This window comes from Ochotona curzoniae, unplaced genomic scaffold (assembly GCF_017591425.1).
Source record: "Ochotona curzoniae isolate NIBS_2020 unplaced genomic scaffold, NIBS_Ocur_1.0 scaffold_4701, whole genome shotgun sequence".
NCBI lineage: Eukaryota > Metazoa > Chordata > Mammalia > Lagomorpha > Ochotonidae > Ochotona > Ochotona curzoniae.
The window spans coordinates 67390751-67407254 of NW_024467122.1; positions in this window are offsets into that span (position 1 = coordinate 67390751).

Consider the following 16504-nt stretch of genomic DNA (forward strand, 5'->3'; position numbering starts at 1 on the left):
AAGCCAGAGTGGAAGCCAGTTCCATGCCTCCGGAGGGCTTTCTTTAGGAATAACTAATGGAATCTGTATGTGGGTGCCAACCCAAGGGAGGAAAGATCTGTGAAAAGAACAATTAGTGCCTGTTTGGATAACCTTTCCCAGAGCCTGCGGGTAGGATCTAGACAGAGAAGGCCCCCTCCCTTCAGGAAAGGAGGCCAAACGGAGACATGAGTTCTTGGGAAGGAATGTGCAATCAGGAGACGACATGTGTATTCTTTGCCAACTCTGAGATTTGCAATTTCTATGGAAACATGGTGATCAAGTCCCAATTTCTGCTGTGACTACACTGGGACGTAAAGCAGGAGCTGGTTCTGGCTCACTGAGGTCAGAAGCATCAGGCAGCACCAGCGTTCTTAGAAGCCGTGCCTCAATGGGCCCTTCTCCTGCTCACCTCTGTGAGGACACAGCCAGCCTGAGTCTGTGTGCAGAGGAGGAAGGAGACCCTCCTCCCCTGCTCGCAGACTTCTAGCCTCCATAACTGTGAGCAAATGCATAGCCACTGTCTCAGGCTCCCCACCTCTGTGTGCTATCATGGTAGCTCAAGATGCTGAGCACAAAACACATGATGCCATCAGGCACTCATGCCTACAACTGGCTTCCCGTGACCCAAGTCTGGTCTAAGCTGGCCTCACTAACTCTACACCCATATTTCTGTAGTCCTATTGCTGCTTTAATGTTAAAGTTAGCATCATACACTCTTTAGATTCCAAAGTCAACAGCAGGAAAGTCTCAAGCTGGGCATCCTCAAGGATTCATGTAACCTTAGCAGCCATTTGCATCTGCAGTGAAGAGGAAATGGCACTTGCTTCTCTTCATTGGATTGCTTTGGAGGATCTTGGATCAGCCCACAACTGCCTGAAGGAGGTGCGGGCCCCTACCAAGAAGTCCAGAGGCAGCATCTGGTTCCCGGAGGCTAGAATTAAGGAAGACCAGTAAGGAGGCAAGTATCCCTGTTCTTTTTTTTTAAAAAAAAAAAAGATTTATTTTATTTTTATTAGAAAGTCAGATATACAGAGAGTATAGACAGAGAGAAAGATCTTCCGTCCGTCCGATGATTCACTCCCCAAGTGACAGCAACGGCTGGTGCTGTGCCAATCTGAAGCCAGGAGCCAGGAGCTCTTATGGGTCTCCCACATGGGTGCAGGGTCCCAAGGCCTTGGGCCGACCTCGACTGCTTTCCCAGGCCACAAGCAGGGAGCTGGAAGGGAAGTGGGGCCGTGAGGATTAGAACGGGCGCCCATATGGGATCCCAGTGCATTCAAAATGAGAATTTTAGCCAGTAGGCCACAGTGCCGGGCCCAAATACCCATGTCCTTTAACAACATTACAGTTTCAGAGCTAACACCAAGTCCAGGCACCAAGCTCAAACAGGAGGTACCAATCTGTGTCTTGAGGCAGAAAGGAGGAAGCTGTGTGTTGAAAACAGGACGGAATTCAAGTGGCCACCTATTTTATTTTATTTTATTTTATCTTATCTTATTTTATTTTAGGTTTATTTCATTTATTCGAAAGGCAGAGTGACAGAGAAAGAGAGAGATCTTTGATCTGTGGTCTCATTCCCTGAACAGCCACAACAGTAAGGGCTGGGTAAGACTAAGGCCAGGAGCCCCATGGGGCTCTTGGGCATCCTTGCTGCCTTCCAGGGCACAGTAACAGGCAGCTGGACTGGAAGCAGAGAAACCAGGACTGGAGCTGTCTCTGAGATGGGATGCTGGCATAGGTGGGCAACAGCTTGGCCTGCCACAATACTGGCCCCGGAAGTGAGCCTTCTTGCCTTGTAGACCAGTAGGTTACATGTGAATGAGGTGATTATGCCTATAATAATGAACAGAATCACTGCCAACCCCGTGCTCTCACCCGTTAGTGATTCAAAGTGCAGCCAAAGTTGCTTGTCATAGATATCAATGATAAAGTCAGAGTAGCAGGGAGTCACGGCCCAGGTGTGAGCCCCTGTTAGCTCTGGCTCTGAGGCCTGCCTTAAAGGTGCACTGAATGTGAGTTACTGAGCGTTCCTTTACTTTCCTTATAGTGCCCTTTCATAATGGATTATTGAATGACAGTGATGGTTGAATTCAGAACACACCTGCAGGACTCCCTGTTTGGGAACCTTCAGCCTCATCCAAAGGCCCACACTCCTCTGCCTCGTTCTTACTCAGCTGAGCTGGGAGCCCACAAATCTAACCCTTAGGTAGCAAAATCTGACTGAATGGTAAGACAAGGGACATCTAAAATCTTAGAAATCCTCTTCCACTAAAGCAACTAAATGCTTTTGTTAGGCTGTTGAGGTAAAAAAAAAAAAAAAAAAAAAAAAAAAATTGTCCATGCAGAACCTGATGGTAGCAGAGGATCTGAGAAGGGGAAGGTGCAAAGGCTCCATGCATGCCAGTTATAGTAGAGCCATTGCACCTGCAACAGTGCAAGAGAGATTGTTCTGGACGCCGCTGACCTCTTGTACCTCGCAGTTATTTGGTTTGACTGACTGCCAAGTCCTAAAGTTCAAAAGACAGTCTCAAGTGGGGAACAGGGCCAGCATTCTTGGGGTTGGATTCCCAGAATTCTGCCCTTACAATAAGCAAGCCTGTCACTCTAAGGTCAGCTTCGTCTTGGTGGTGGCTTGGCTTTAGAAACAGTCACTCTGCCTACCACGAAGGGCGCCAGGGGAATTCTGATGGTAAAAGCCACCCATGGACTAGACCTTGAGTATGTAAACTTCCCCCCAAAGTATCAGCACAGTCATATCTGAGGCTCACAAGGATGGGGTAACCTCTCTCGCTGAAGGCAGCTCTTTTCATCAAGCCTCTCACCAAACACTCAACGCATTCCCTCCTTTAAAACATGCCTCACTGCAATTCAATGTAAGCAGCCCAGTTAATAGTAACTTGTGTTGGCCGTGGAGAAAAACTCCATCTATGAAATGTTCCACTCGCTTGCCCCCTAGTTGAACTTTGACCATGTCCCATTGATGCTTTTCCTCCAAATGACTGCCTAAGAAAACAACTCCTTCTCCCCTTCTCCACGGCCCTCAGCACCTCCTAATGCTGCCCTCTCTCCCTCCATTCTTCTCCAAGCTCCAACTCAGAAGGTGGTCTCAGCACACAAATGTGTTTCACTGAAGCACCTCCCTGCCCTTCATGTGGATTTTCTACTCTTTAGCTAAAATTCCCCATCCTTTCTTTGGTCTCTGCCTGCCTATGCAGCCCTACCTTGACCCCCGCCCTCCTGCCCTCCTCCTTCTCTGGCAGCCACAATCACCTCCCAGCTCCCTACATTCCCACTTGTCAATTGAGGTTCCAATGGCACTTCCTTAGGGAGGCTTTCTTCAGGGCCCCCAATCTGGGGCAGAGCTCTTTCTTTTAAACTTTGATTAATCATGTTTCCCTTCACAGCAATTACCTCCTTTTGTAATTACATATCCCTGAATGTAACTATGGGAGAAAGAGCCTCCTGTGGCCCTGTGCACTGAGCTTCCTGCCAGCAGAGGTGACTGGCTCACCGTGGAATTTCCTGAGCTCTCCCAGCTGCCTGACACTGTAATCAGGGTCTTGTGGAACATGGATGGAGTGTTCTTCAGGCAGGTGGGATGTGAGAAACCCCAAGCACTGATCATGGGAGTATGTGTTTCAGAAACAGTCAGTAATAGATAAAGCCAGGTCAACTGTTCCCAAAACTTCAAGATTGTTCATGAAACCAAACACTTCATGGGGGAAGTTGTCAGTGCACTGAATCTAGAAGAAAAAGTCCTAGCAGGCTGTCAGAAATCATAGGTCAAGAGTAGAATAGATCTGAAACCTGGGGTTCATGGCTCAAAGTGAGAGCAGTGGGAAGTAAAAGGCAAGGAATATGAGGTAAGGTCTGGGCTCAAAGATGCTGAAGTGAGACAGGTGCAGAAAGACATTGCATGACATCATTCCTGTGTGGCACAGAAGTTGAGGGTAGACTAGTAATGACCAGAGCCTGGGGAAAACGTGGGGGAGGGCAGGGCAGGGGATGTTGATAAGTGGGTGCCATGTTGTAATGGAGGAATAAGCTCTGGTATGGAATAAGCCCAGCAGGATGGACACTGTCAACTGTAACTGTTGTTTAACTCAAAATGGAGTGATGGGTGCAGTGGTGCGGGGGTTAAGCCACTGCTCATGTACCATAGCCAAGTGCTTGGTTTGAGACTTGGCTATTCTACTTCTTACCCGGCTTCTTGTGTTTTGTTTTGTTTTGTTTTTAAGATTTATTTATTTATTGGAAAGTCAGATATACAGAGAGGAGGAGAGACAGAGGGGAAGATCTTCCATCTGATGATTCACTCCCCAAGTGAGCGCGATGGCCGGAGCTGAGCTGATCCGAAGCCAGTATCCATGAACTTCTTCCAGGTCTCCCACGCGGGTGCAGGCTCCCAAAGCCTTGGGCTGTCGTTGACTACTTTCCCAGGCCACAAGCAGGGAGCTGGATGGGAAGTGGAGCTGCCAGGATTAGAACCGGCGCCCATATGGGATCCCGGCGCGTTCAAGGCGATGGCTTTAGCCACTAGCCCACGCCGCTGGGCCCATGATCCAGCTTCTTATTGAGGCACCTGAGAGGCAGCAAGTGGGGGTTCAGGTAAATGAATTTCTACCACCCAGGAGGGAGATCCAGCTGTGGGTCAAGACTGCTAGCTTCAATAATCCCGAGTTTGAGAAAGTATTTTAAGGTGATACAGAAAGAACCTCAAGCAAAAAATAAATAAAATCACATCATTTTAGAAAAAATGTATGCCTTACCATGGTAAGCATTATGTATATTGTCTGGATCCCATAAGCAGTTCTAAGCCACTGAGTAATTTTTAAAAATTAGCATTAAAAAACTAAACTCCAAGATGCAGTACATTTAGTTATGCTGCCAATTCTACCTCATACTTTTCTTGGAAGAGCTAAATAGCTATGGTTTGTTACAGGACTTTGTTAGTTTTTCAGAATAAATGCTTTCTGTATTCTAGATTGTTCTGTCAACTTTACCCTACCTGGAAATCCCATGTAAAGTACTCCTCCCCTTTCCCCAGACCATTAACAAGATGCTGGATGGGAAGTGAAGTAACTGGTTTGCTACAGCACTGGCCCCAAAAAGTATCTTTTTAAAAATAGGTAGATAGCCCAGTGGGTTAAGCCACCACCTGCGGCACCACCTTCCCATATGGGCATCCATTTGAGTCCCAGCTTCTCCACTTCCCATCCAGATCCCTGATAATGCATTTAGGAAAGCAGCAGAGAATGGCCCAAGTGCTTGGGCTCCTGCACCCAAATGGGAGATCCTGAAGAAGCTCCTGCATTAGATCTGCCCCAGCCCTGTTGTGTTGCAGTGATTTGGGGAATAACCCAGAGGTTGAGGTTGAGTAAACCTCAGCTCATGAGGTCCAGAGACGGCAGCAAAATCAGGGCCCTGGCAAACAGTTCTAGCAGCTGTCACTCAACATCCACTCTACAACTGATGAACTTGGCTCAGGGGAGTTCTTACACTCCTACCAGCATGTCATCTGCCCTGCCCACTGTTGCAAAACTCTATGGGGAAAATCTCTGGCAATGTCCATACTCAGGTCTGTCCCCAGATCTATGGAATCAGCCTATCTCCAGAGCTTGAGCTAGGGAAACCATACTTAAAATGAATCCTCCATGCATTTTAAACGCTACCAATATTTGAGAACCCACAGCCGCTAGGTTAAAGAACAGAATCCTCAGAGCCTTGGCTCACAAGGCTTGCACCATCCAGCTTTGCCTGCCTTCTGACCTCACCTCCGTCTCTGGGGGTGAATCATTGCTGTTCTAGAAACAGGCCCTGCCTTGTCTTGCCTCTGCATCTTGGCTCCCTCTGTTTCCCAGCCTCGTTTGTCTTTCTTTGACCAGTTCTACCTGGTGAATTCCTGTTCCCCTTCCAAAACTGTTTTGGAACATCTGTATCTCTCTGTCACTCTCCTTAGCTTCCTCCCCTGGGGAGATTTGCATGTTCTCTCCTCCTTCCCCATTGCTATTGATGCCTCCCTCTAGTCTAGCACTGATCTTATTGTATTAATGAGCCCTGAGCCCTGTGGAGCCTGGGGCTGCCAGGAACACACAATGTTCCTTTGTGCATCTTACAAAAGGTGTCTCTTCCCCTTGAGCTAGACATGTGGTTTGGCAATTGGAGCACAAACTGCCCTTTCCCCTTGCCAGGCTCCCTAGGGCAGGGCACAGCCTGCTTGACCAAGTTCAAAGGCTCTCTACCTGTCTTCTGCTCACCCTGAGCCCCTGATCTCTCTGCTGGTCTTCTTCATTCTTTGTCCCAGCATGGAAGGTTTTGCAAGTGATAGTGAATTTGCAGCAGCCTGGGAGCAGTGGCTAGTGGTTGTTCCCCATACAGCGCATGAAAAGCTGGAAACTGTAGAAGGTCCAGGAACCGGAGTAACCTGATGACTAAGGTAATCTGCTTGCCATGAATTCCAGATTGTCAGTCTGCACTTGGAAATGATTCAGAGCTATGAGACTGAAATAGATGTAAGCTCCTTCCTTCTTTGTGTTTTGGACCAGAAAATACATCTGCTTGGTGCTAGTTATGATGAAGCCTATGGGAAAAACCACCGCCACTGTAAGGCCCTCTTTGCATTCCTTCTGCTGCTCTGAGGTAGGAAATGCCAAGAACACAGTCAGCTGGAGCCCCCAGGGCCCCTGCGCACTATTCCAGACCCTCTGTTGATGGCAAGGACAGAACATGGAGGGGTGTGCAGGGTGTGCATGGTTCCTGTTCCCAAGAGTTGAAGATGCCCACTATTGCAGCCAGAATGTATCTGCAGATGACTTGATGGCTTTCTACTGAAAGGTCGTTGTGACATTTCCCACAAAGGCTGTTAACTAACTTTCCAGTAATCCCAACCCAGCAGGAACATAGGTTGACTCTTTGTATGATCGGGATTCAATCCCTAGCTTATTTTAAATCACAAATGTGGTGACTAAGCAATTAAGTTGGCAAGTTGCAGGAAACATAAGGAGAAAAACCAGCTGTATGGGTTTTCATTGGAATATTACCTCATAGGTAGCAGAAAAAAAGGGCTAGGAATTTCAGAGATTGATAACTTGGGGTTTTTTTTAATAACTTTTTCATTAAAAATAAGAATTTGGGTACTAAGCAGTATCTCTGTCCTCACTGAGCAGCCTATTCCCTACAGTCTACAGAAAGGAACACATTTAGTCCTTCCAGGAACCCTTCCATTAGTCATTGTTAGCTCCAAGTAATTGAGTTGATCAGGCAGTTCAGACCATCAGACATACCCTGTATCTGACACCAGTGCATGTGAGACAAAGTTGTACCCTCAAAAGTTTTTGATCTAAATCAGAAGAATAACACAAGCAAATCAGATAACAAAAGATCGAGGCAGAGGAGAGTATTTAGGGCTGGTAGTGATCACAGAAATTGATAGGAAGGGACCAGCCTAGGCTTTGGAAGTTGAGCACCTGTCAGGATCAGGAAGAGATATGAAAGCATCCTCAGGCTGATAAGGGTGAATTTAATTGCATCTTCAATTAAGCTTATTATGTTGAGATAATTATAGATTCTCATGCATTGGTCAATAATACAGAGATCTTGTGTATCCTTCACCCAGTTTCTGCAATAAAGACTAATGCTTTAGATAAGCATAGGATAATAGCATCACCAAAACATTGGCGATATAAATACAATGTGTCAATCTAATTCTGGTTTACCCAGTTTCACTTGTACTTGTGTGTGTGTGTGTGTGTGTGTGAGAGAGAGAGAGAGAGAGAGAGAGAGATAGGAGGAAGGGAGGAAGGGAGAGAGAACCATAATGACATGTAGAATCTGATGATAAAGAAGAGAAAACCAACTCAAACTCAGTTTCTCATTGCATGATCGTTGTTGGTGCCCCAAGAGCTATGGGGTGTTCGCAAGCAAATAATCATTTCTTCAGTAGACTTAAAAGTCCTTTAATTTAGTTCTGACAGCATCTACCTGGAGGTAGTGTCATATTCCACAGGGTGAGGGCTCAGTCCCCAGGACTGCCTCTCCTCTTTGGGATTGCCAGTTGCCAAGTCCCAGCCCATTTTCCTGCCCAGTCGCTTGACTCCTACCTCCTCCCCCACTGGTTCAGGAATTCTGAGCAGCTCACAGAACTTGAGGAATCACTTACTTAGTATTCCTGGCTTATTGTGAAGGATTTAAACAGGATACCAATGAGAAGACAGACACACAAGATATGGGAGAAAAGGCGGGGAACTTCCAAATCTTCTTTGGGTGCCCCACCCTCAGGAGCCTTCTTGTGTGCAGCTCCTCAGAAACTCATCTGAGTCTGGTCTCTGTGCAGCAACTTGGTTGCATTGGCACGCTTGCCAATCCTCTGGGTGGGGAGCCCCAGCAAGGCCTATCTGTTCATTTTCTTCTCTTTATCTCTGTTTATTTGAAAGGAAGGTTTTACAGAGAAAAGGAGAGCTTGAGAGAAAAAATCTTCCATCTACCAATTCACTCCCCAGATGGCCAGAGCTGAGCTGAGCTGATCTGAAACTGGGAGCCAGGAGCTTCTTCTGGGTCTCCCACATGGATACAGAATCCCAAATCCTTAGCTCATCCTCCCCTGCTTTCCCAGGCCATAAGCAGCATTCTAGAGAGGAAGTAGAGCTGCTGGGACTAGAATGGTGCCCATATTAGATGCTGACACTGCAAAGTGAGGAATTAGCAACCTGTTTAGCCACTGCACCAGTTCCGTATGTGTTCATTTCCTTCAGTATCCCCACCTCCCACAATGGGATGGGACAAAATTCTTCCAGAATAAGGGAGGGCTTATACTCTACTGAGGGTCTATGACCTGATATAGGAGAGAGTTATAAGCCAGGAGCCATGACTACAAACCAAAATGTGTGTATTAGCGTATCACTTGTGACTTAATGTGCCCAAACATCAGCCAGGCTGAGGCTCAATCTCTCGCCAGCAGAAACCCCCTCAAGCTGGCCCTTCATGAACACACTCCCTCTTCTCCCAACTCCAGTCCCTAACTCCATGTAATCCACAAGTCTCTACTTCGTTTCAATAATTATCTCATTTAAGAATGTTACATAAGTGGGACAAGAGAGCTGAGTTAGCATTTTTCCAATGACAAGTGTAAATGGCTAATAAATTCAATATCATCAGCCTAATCAGGAAAATTTAAAAAAAAAAAAAAAGCCGTAATGAGATACTGCTTTACCCCTGCTCTAGGATGGCGGCTGTGATTTGAGTAAGATTTGACTTCCTACTGCATCATATATTTAATTCCTGAAGTCATAAATTGATGGTACTGGGAGGGATGAAGCTTAGTGCTGCTTAGGAGACAGGTCTCATGGAAAGTCTCCAGGCCCCTGAGGATGGCCCTGGGAAGGTAGTTCTTGTGAGAGGGTTGCTTATTGAAGCCTGAGTCAGGCCCAGCCATTCCCGCTCTGCTTCCCAGCCTGCCTGCCAGGTGATCCCTCCTTTGAATAGCACAAGAGCACATTCTGCGATCGTTAACCTCCGCCCTCACCAAAAGGCTGAGTCACTGGAACCTCACCACTCTTGGACCAAGAACCTTCAAAACCGTAAGTCAAAATACATCTGTCCCTTCCTAAGTATTTCTTTATAGCAACAAAAACTAATTCATACAATAGCTGTTAATAAAAAGGCAGTGATGGGGCTGGCGTTGTGGTACCATGAGTAAGCCACCACCTCCAGGGCAGCATCCCATATGAGCACTGGTTCGAATCCTGTCAGCTCTGCTTCTGATCTGACTCCCTGGGGAAAAGCACCTAGGAAAAACAACAGGCAATGGTCCAAATGCTTGAGCCCCTGCCACTGACATGGTAGATCTGGATAGAATTCTAGGCTCCTGGCTTGGGTCTGGCCCTGCCCTTGGCCATTGCAGCCATTTGGAAAATGAATACTAGCAGATGGAAGATTTTGCCCTCCTCTGTTCTCTCTCTCTCTCTCTCTGTAACTCTGTCTTTCGCATAAATATATCTTTAAAAACAAAACAAAAGTGCTATTATGGAAAGGATGTGGGGAAATTAGAACCCTTTATATAATACTGGTGGGAAAATAAAATGATTCAGCTGTTTGGAAATACAGTCTGAATCTTAACGAAAGATTCAACATAGAGTCATGAAATAACCCAGCAGTTCTACTCCTAGATGTGTATCCAGGAAAATGAAAACAGGTATTCACACCAAGTTTGAATACAGGTGCTAATTGCAGCTTTATTTGTAATAACCAAGAAGTCAAAGAAAATCAGTTTACCCATCAAGAGGTACGTATATCAACAAATTGTGCTATATCTATATCATGCAAAGCTACTCATCCCTGAAACAGAACAAATTACTGATGTGTATGTGTATTCATTCACTTTCAAATAACTATGCTGAGGGAAAGAAGCCAGGTTTTGGGGTTTTGATTTGTTTTGTTGTTAAGCATATAGACTCCAGCATTTGGCCTAGCAGTAAAGACGATTGTTAAGACAATGGCGCCCTATATTTAGGTGCCTGGATTTGATTCCCATTCTGGATCCTGACTCCGGGTTCCTGGAAGGCCATGATAATGGAGCACTGGTTTGGGAGGCCTAGATTGAATTCTTGGCTGCCAACTTTCACTCCCATCAAATGCCGTGTGAGCATCTGGGGTGAACCAGCAGATGCGAGCTCTCTGTTGTGGCTGTCTGTCACTTTCTCTTTGCCTCTTAAATAAAAATAATTTTTAAGAGAATACATGCTAAATGAGTATACATGTATACATGTATACTTTTAGAACGTGCAAGCTAAGATAAGTGCAGAAAAACAGATAAATGGTTCCTTGGGGAAACTGGAAGGGCAGAAGAAAGGTTTATGAAGGAGAAAAATGCTCACTGTTTGGATTGTAGTAAGGATTTCATACTTACCAAACTTCCTAAACTTGCCAAATTGTACACTTAATGTTCAGTTTATAGCTTTTCTATTTTATCACAATAAAGTGACTTTCACTACACCAGTCACATTGCTGTTTTGATTTTTTTCAAAATATATCTGCAAGATATAGTAACGAACAAATCAACAGACTTCCCATCCACCTATTCACTTATAGACTAAAATTTATCAAATTGTATACTATAAATATGTTCAGTTTATCATGTCTGTATTTTATTCTAATAGGGTAATATTAAGTATACCATTAAGGGGGCCCTGTACTTGGGCCATCAACTGCTGCTTTCCTGGGGCATATCAGCAGGGTGCTGGATTGGAAGTAGAGCTTCCCAGGACTCAAACCAGCAATCATATGGGATGCTGAGTCACAAGTGGTGGCTTAATTCACTACACCACACACCAGTCCCATGCATCTTTACTCTTTTAAATAAACTTTTTGTTGTGAGGTAATTATTAATTCATGTTAGTTCCAAGAAATAAGACACATAGACTCTATATATTTTTATCCAGTTCAACCTAGTGAATCATCTTGCAAAATCACTCAACAGCATTGTAAACAGGATTCTGATAATTGTATAATTGAGAGCATTTCAGTCATCACCAGAATCCCTCACAGTGCCCTTTTGTAGCCACACACCGTTTGCTTCCCAGCCCTATCCCCTCCTCAACACAAGGCAATAATTAGTCCATTCTCTACTTTTATACTTTTGTCATTTAAAGATTGCTGTATAGAAGGAATCCTACAAATAGGAGTATGGCTTTTGTACTCAGCCTAATTCTCTGGAGGAGCTTCATGTACATTGTTATATGTATCAATAGTTTGCTGCTTTTCATTGCTGTATAGTAGTCCATCATGTGGAGATGCCAGTCTGTTTAATCATCCACCCACTGAAGGACATTTGGGATATTTCCAATTCTGAACTGTTACAAAAGCTGCCTGCAAGCTTTTTCACCTAGATTTTTTTTCAGTCATATTAAACTTACATTACTCTGTGCTTAAATGCTCAGAGTAGCACATGCTGGGTCTAGCGCACATGCAAATTTCATCTTCAAAGCTGCCAACCTGTTTCCATGAGATGCTGTGCCACTGCCAGCAGCAGTATATGAGGAATGCTGTTCCTTTGCATCCTGGCTAGTATTTGAATGGTCACTGTCAGTAAATTGTGCCATTCTGGGAAGTGTGTACTAATTGCTCATTGTGGTACACACATTTGCACATCGCTAGTAAATATTTTCAGAACATACATCCAGCAGAGGACTAGCAACTAGTCTCCTCTAGGATATAAAGAATTCTCACTTTGTGCTTGGAATGGCGAGGTTGGCAGAAATTCAGAACTGTTGAACAATCAAAACCACTTGAGCAGGACCCTCAGAGTATGCCCCACATCAGGGACCTGGGATGGGTGGGAGACTGGGTGGGGCTTCTCCGTTATCTCCCCATTTACCCCAGACACAGAAAATTAATAATGTGGAAACAATAGTCTTACCCACTTTACTGTAGCTCTTGATTCTTTGTGCCCTAATCAAAGATTGTCAAAATAATTTCCAAAAAAAAAAGAATTCTCAAAACTTAAAAACATTAAGTAAATAAATAAATAAACCAAGGTGGTGAAAGACACAAAGAGATGTTTCCCTGAGATGTCTGGATCCCCTGAAAACATGTGCAGGCACAAACCAAAGTGAGGGACTCTTCCAGGATAGAAGAACTTGCCATCGTACTGTTTCAGCGTTCTGCATGGTGCTTGTCAACACTGGGCTTTTACCTTTCTCTGTCCATTTCTGTGACGCGTGACCGTCTGCTTGCAGCCAGTAAGTTCCCAGAGGGCTGGGCTTGCTTGCTTGGTACCAACTCTGGCGGAGAGCAGAAATCCAAGGAATAGGTGTCGCATGATTAGGAATGGAGCCTGGCAAAAAAAACTTTCAATGAGCTTGAGATCAGAAGTTCAGCGAGAAGCTTTCAGGAAAGAAAGCGGAAGAACTCAGTGACAAGACATGAATCCACAGCAGATGGCAGGATCATAGCAATAGGAGCATGGCCGTTTGACCAGCTCTATCCCAGAGTCCTGGCCACTGGCCACTACCGTCCTGCACAGAAGTCTTGTGCTGGTGGGTTCTTTCTGAGGTCTAATCTAAATCTCTATAGATGTGTTTTAATCTACTTTTTAAACTGAATTTTTTTAAGATTTTTTTAAAGCTTTATTTTATTTTTATTGTGAAATCAGATATACAAAGAGGAGGAGAGACAGAGAGGAAGAGCTACCATCCGATGGTTCACTCCCCAAGCGGCCGCCAATGGCTAGAGCTAAGCCAACCCAAAGTCAGGAGCCAGAAGCTCTTCCAGGCCTCCCAGGTGGGTGTAGGGTCCCAAAGCTTTGGGCTGTCCTCAACTGCTTTCCCAGGCCACAAACAGGGAGCTGGATGGAAAGTGGGGCTGCCGGGATTAGAACCAGCACCCATATGGGATCCGGGCTTATTCAAGGCAAGGACTTTAGCTGCTAGGCTACTGTGCCAGTGGATGACGTGAACTGATTCAGCCTGGTCTGCCCCCAACCCATGTCAAATGTATGCCAGTGGGAAACTTTCCATGGCCTATTCTTGGCTGTTTCCTATCATGTTTCTTGCACTTACCTGCTGGGTCTGTGTCCTGCCAGAAGAATTGCCCAGGTTCCTCCATCAGAACCTCTCCCAATGCCAGATTTTCCACATACCAGGGTGTCCATGAGCCAGACCTACTCAGTTCGCCTCCTGTCCTAGCAGAAACAGTGGCTTTTCCTGACTGACCTTCAACCCAAACTGGTTCTTGCTGTTGGATGTTTCAGTCCAGCCATGGCTCTTCCATACCCTCATATGACTCACACATGGCTCAGTAGGGGGTTGAAACCTTGGCTAGTCCATCGCACATCTGCCCTGGTCCTCCAGGACACCAGAGGGTGTTGGAGTCTGGCCCGGTTGGTGCATCCAATCCCAGTCCACATTTGTGCCAAGGGAGACTACAACCGTGTCCCATTCAGGACGCAGCCCCCATTCCAGGTCACACGCCCCTTGGTGGGAACCTCAACCCAGCTAGGGTTGTCCCCTTAGCTCCCCAACTAGACCTCTTCCCAGCCATAGATTGCACGCATGCCAGTGGTTGCTCTGACTCAGCTTGGCTCAGCCCCTCACCTGTCCCGGTCTCTGCCTTAGACACTGTGTCTTAGCGTCCCTGACTCACGCAGACCAGTAGGTGTAAGAGCCTAGCTCAGCATGACCTATGCTCCATCCTGGTTTCTAGTTTCGCTTGTGGGCTAAGGTTTGCTCAGTCCTGCCCAGTACATCCCGTTCCATTACCAATTGACACATTAGCCAGCTGTTGGAGCTACTTTGTCCAGCTTGTCCGACCCCCAGGTCTGGATCACCTGTTCACCAGTGGGAGCTATGACTTGTCAGGGGAGTTTCCCAAGTTCCTCCACTTGATCTACTCCCAAACCCAGTTCTTATACATGCCACTGGGTTTTAGGCTAGTGCCCAGTGCAGTCTGATCTTCGTTTTGGCCTTGTATGAGCTGGTGAACATTGCAGCCTGGCCCACCCCACACCCTATTCAGGATGCATATTTGGATGCTGCTGCCTTGACCAGTCCAGACTGTTGGGGGTTCCTTTACCTGTGATTGGTGGCAAGCTCCTTGGTCACACCTAGCTTAGTCCATCACCACCCTAACTCCTGAGCTAACCAGTGGGGCTAGAATTTCCACAGGGTTTGGTCCACACATCCCCTACAGAATCTACTCCCAGATATGGTCTCGAGTGCTAGTTAATGTCATGGCCCTGCCTAGAGTGACCCGTCTGCTGATCCATCATCATGTCAGGTAATAGAATATCCTGCTGGACAAGCCCCAAGCCTTAGCTTTTACATTAACTGGTGTTCGGTGATCAGCATTGTTAAGTGATTACAAGTTCTTTAAAGGAAGAGTTACTGTCATTGGAAATCTTTAGGATTGATTCATATCCCAGAAGCACAGTGAGTTCAACCTGGAGCTACCTAAGCAGCAGTTCAAAGAACCAAAACCCCAGAATTCCCAGCCAGGCAGCCAGCAGGTGGAGCCTGGCGCCAAATGGCGCACTAGCCACCCGGGAACAGCTCACCACCTGCACAAGGTGGCTGGCATCAGGGATCCAGGCATGAGATGCCCCGTCCTGAGACCCACCAGCAGCCGGGCAGGCTGCAGGAAGTTTAACCCCCCAGGCCCAAGGTCGCACCCTCCCCAATCCCATCCACCGCTCAATGAGAGCAGTGGGTGGGCCCCGGACCTGCCCAGTCACAGAGACCTCCCCCCTCGGTGTACTCACCCCTAAGGGAGCAGTCCCTGGAGCCCAGGCAGGCCCGGGGACAGCTTACCACATGCACGTGGTGGCTGGCGTCTGGGATCTGGGCATGAGACACCACATCCTGAGACCCCGCCACATATCCATTATAACTCAGTGTTAAGACTGAACTACTATGTTGGGCATACTGGGCAGAAGATCTTCCTTTCTGTCTCTCCTCCTCTTTGTATATCTGACTTTGTAATAAAGAAAAAAATTTTAAAGTTCTCTCTCTATATATATGTAAATATACTATAAAATATATAAATATTATATATATCAGGTTTTTTTTAAAGACTTATTTTATTTGCACTGGGAAGGCAGATTTACAGAGAGAAGGAAAGACAGAGGGAAAGATTTTCCATCTGCTGATTCACTCCTCAAATGGCCACAACAGCCTGAGTTGAGCTGATCTGAAGCCAGGAGCCAGGAGCTTCTTCTGAATCTCCCACGAGGGTGCAGGGTCCCCAGGCTTTGGGCCGTCCTTTACTGCTTTCCCAGACCACAAGCAAAAGCTGGATGGGAAATGTACCGAGGACGCTAACAGACACCCATATGGGATTTCAGCACATGAAAGGCAAGGATTTAGCCACTAGGCTATCGCACTGGGCCGAAGTTCTTCTTTTTAAAAGATTTACTGGGCCCGGAGCGGTGGCGCAAGTGGTTAAAGGTCCTCGCCTAGCACGCCCGGGATCCCATATGGGCGCCGGTTCTAATCCCGGCAGCCCTGCTTCCCTTCCAGCTCCCTGCCTGTGGCCTGGGAGAGCAGACGAGGACGGCCCGGAGCTTTGGGACCCTGCACCCGCGTGGGGGACCCTGAAGAGGCTCCTGGCTTCGGATCGGCATAGTATCGGCCCGTTGCGCTCACTTGGGGAGTGAATCATCGGACGGAAGATCTTCCTCTCTGTCTCTCCTCTCTGTATATCCGCCTTTCCAATGAAAAAATAATAAAAATAAATCTTTAAAAAAAAAAAAAGATTTACTTAGTCTGAAAGACAGTGACAGAAAGAAACCTTTCATGATGTGGTTTACTCCCCAAACGGCTACAGCCAGGAGCTGGGACATCTAGCCTAGTTTCCAACATGAGTGGCAGACACTCAGGAAATTCGACCATTTTCCACTGCCTTTCCTGGCACATTAGCAGGAAGTAGAGCAGCCAGAACTCAACTGGTACTCTGACAGTCAAAGCTAGTGTGGCAAAGAGAGTTTAAAATGCTT